Here is a 3,582-nt window from a genome sequence, read left to right on the forward strand (position 1 = left end):
GCTATCTCACTAGTAATAAGTATAATATTATATATACTATAATAATAATAAGTCTACGATAAGTATATAATATTGTATGAGGTATATAGGTAGTCATTATATATAATATAATATATATTATGTACGCTAGTAGATACGATCGCATAATTTTACATTCACCCCTATGTACTATTACTTTATTTAGCTATTACATATTATACGCAAACTATAATAAAAAAAAAGAAGTGGCTAAGGTGCTGTTTGGTTCCCTGTTTTTGAGAGAAATGCTCTCTTGAAAGCTTGTCAAAGTCACTTTTTGACAGACTTTCAAACAAAATCGTCTTTTTTAGAGTTGATTTTGCTTGAAAGTCTGCCAAAAAGTAACACTTTGACAGGCTTTTAAGAGAAAAAATTTCTAACCAAACGGGCCCTAAAGTGCATTGAGTTACATGTCAGTTGAGTGTCGTAATTTTATAATATTATATTTTTGTTTAAGAGAAAAAATTTTGGGTCCGCCACTAACTCCACTCATCTCCACCCAGCTTAAGAAAACTCATGGGCAATCTAATTAGGGCCCTACCTCCTCTCATCTAAGAAGCTCAATTTTGATACCCATTTGTGTGTGTTTTATTTTTTGTGCTTCAAGGTTTGGAAAGTGAAGCATCAAATTGGTTTCACTTCCTACAATTGCATCTGTAGTTTGGGGAAGAGCTTGAGAGGAGAGTAGACGGTGACGCGGCCAATTTCTTGTAAAAGAGTAAAATAAGCATTACAATCAAAGCCATTGAATTATCTTCAGTTGTTGCTTCACTTTGAATTTATTTAAGTGTGGAAGCAAGTGGACTGAGAATGAGATGACATGGGCTTCAGCTTGACTGCTTGAACATTAGCTTCTCACTTTCTCGTTCAGTTTATTAGGATCTAAATAGAATCTTAATATATACTATGTCTAAGTACCTCATTTGCATGGGGATGTAGCTCAGATGGTAGAGCGCTCGCTTAGCATGCGAGAGGAGGTACGGGGATCGATACCCCCGCATCTCCATCTCCGTTTTCATGTCACTTCTTTTGGGCGTTTTAACAGCATATAATTGTAGTCCTACGAAACTTTTCATAGGTTCATGGGGTTTTATGAAAATAAGGTTGAAAGTTTGGGTTCTTTAAAAACAATGTTGAAACTTTAGGAGGTGTTTCTGAGATAATCGTGGCTTACGCCGTGAGGATGTCAAAAAAAATTGCAAGAAGGTGTGCGTTCATCTCAAAATAAGTCAGAATACAGGGTGGTTATGTGAATCTACCATAACTGATCTAATTTCAGGAGAAAGTATTCAAAAAATAAGTTAGAATTAAAATTGCAAGAGGGCCAACTATTTAGTACGTGAGCTCGTATGTATTCAAAAAATTCAGAGGAAAAAACTCAAACAAGCTTTATATTGATACTTAATCTTAGTATAATCCACCTGCATGCACAACCAGCCACTTAAATAACAAACAAGCTTTATATTGATACTTAATCTTAGTATAATCCACCTGCATGCACAACCAGCCACTTAAATAACACACAAACAACATTTTTTGGGTTAATCTTAGTATAATCCACCTGCATGCACAACCAGCCACTTAAATAACACACAAACAACATTTTTTGGGTTGTCAAAAGAATGATGGGAGGATGGAACCAACTTCTCACTGAATCTTGCTTCTTCAATAAAAGAAATTGGTGTCTAAACTTGAACCGTATACGAATTGATGGGAAATTGAACAACACGAGGTGGCTAATTAAGTTCATTTACAAGTCTTACAAGTTTGGTTAACTTGAAATGTGGATTATGGATTATTTTGAACCTAGAACACCCTAATTCATTACGCAAAGTTACCCTTTGATCAATGACCTGATTTAGGGTGTAGAAGTAAAGAAATGAAGTAGAGGGGTACGGTGGTTAAAATGGAGTTGGCATTGTTAGCCTCTGATTAATGGTCGATTTTGTAAACCTGTAACTTGTTGGGAGGGCGAACGACGCCCACACCGCCGCGGAAGCTAATTAATCCCGAGAGAAACAACCTAAGCTTGAGTTTAAGCCAAACTCAAACTAACCAATACAAGCAATACTGAATACACAGATAAACAGTAAGTAAAGTAGACGAGACAACAGATTTACGTTGTTCGGCTAACTTGCCTACGTTCACGGGAGCCACACAAATAATTTCTTATTTGACCACAAGAAATTACATAAGAGAGAAAATCTCAAACTTGAGATCTCTCAAACAAGTAGCAAGTGATTTTAATATAAAAATCACTACTCAATCTCACTCTCTTAATTACTTAATTTCTCTTTAATTACTCAACTCCACCCCCCCTACCTATTAATTCCCCAACTCCCCTCTTAAATTCCTAGGAATAGGTCTAAAGGGGCTCAAATCACAGAAGAGAAGAGAAGAGAGAGGACGCCGCCAGAGTCAACACGCACGTCAATCAGCTCGCGCGCGTCGGTCAACACATGTGCATCAATTAACACGCGCACGTCAACCAACGCGCACATGTCAACACGCGCGCGTCAATCAGTACGCGCTCGTCGGTAAACACGCGCGCGTCAATCAGCTCTCGCACGTCGGTCAACACGTGCGTATCAATCAACACGCGCACGTCAACCAACGCGCGCATGTCAACCAAAGCTCATTCGATGGTCAGTCCCGTAATGAAGCATGCAAGTCAGCCAAATACGCGAAACGGGAGAAACTACAAGTCCCCAAAAGTTAGAAAGTCGGAAAGTCAGAAGAACGCACAGAAAATCGGATTTCTCGTGCTCGCGCGAGTTAGACGAATCCGACCCGTGCCCGCACGGGTCGGACGAATCCGACCCGTGCCCGCGCGGGTCAGATCAGTCTGACCCGCGCCCACGTGGGTCGGATTCTGCTGATTCGCGCCCCCTACGCTGTTTCGACTCCTGTTCGGTTTTTGACGGTCCCCCCCCCCAGCGCTGTTTCGACCCTCGGACGCGTTTTTTGGTTTTAAAGATGTTTTTCGCATGTCTTATCTGTTCCAGGGGTTCCTAACTAACTTGATATCATCTACAAACATGGTTAGGCCATTATTGACCGAAGATAAGGCCAAATCACTTATTCTCATCCACATACCCGCATCCGAAGCCCTATAAATACAAGCCTAGGGCCTCCTTTCACGAGGGGGGATATTATCAAGAGGGTGAGGTGTTGCCGGATTGAGGAGTCAAAGGAGCACGAATTTCAGCAAGGGTTGACAGATCTTGGCGAGTTCTTCAGCATAAAGAAGGAGAGTTCGAGAGATCCGAAGCCCGTTTCCCCCATTTCCTTAAGATCAGGCTTGGTCTTGATCTCGAGAAAAGCGCTGATTTTGCTTGGTCGATCTCAGCGCTTCAAATCAAACACTTCCTCGGTGAAGGCGAAGCTCTACTAAATTTTCCATCAACCGGATTTGATCCATTAGCGGTCCATGGATATCGACGTCCCCGGCACAGGCAAAGATCCCGCACAAGTAGAAGACCGATAAACGATCTCTCTGTGTTTGTTTGATAAAGTTGTAAACTTTTTTATTTTTATTGTGTAAGGAGATCTTATAAAAAGATC

At 40.7% G+C, this 3,582-nt stretch overlaps 1 non-coding gene across 1 annotated transcript; it reads left to right on the forward strand.

Annotated features, from left to right (window-relative positions):
- TRNAA-AGC lies at positions 948-1,024 on the forward strand. Its single transcript has one exon. It is a non-coding gene; the product is annotated as a tRNA-Ala (tRNA).

The sequence above is a fragment of the Asparagus officinalis genome, chromosome 10, assembly GCF_001876935.1.
Source record: "Asparagus officinalis chromosome 10, Aspof.V1, whole genome shotgun sequence".
Classification (NCBI taxonomy): domain Eukaryota; kingdom Viridiplantae; phylum Streptophyta; class Magnoliopsida; order Asparagales; family Asparagaceae; genus Asparagus; species Asparagus officinalis.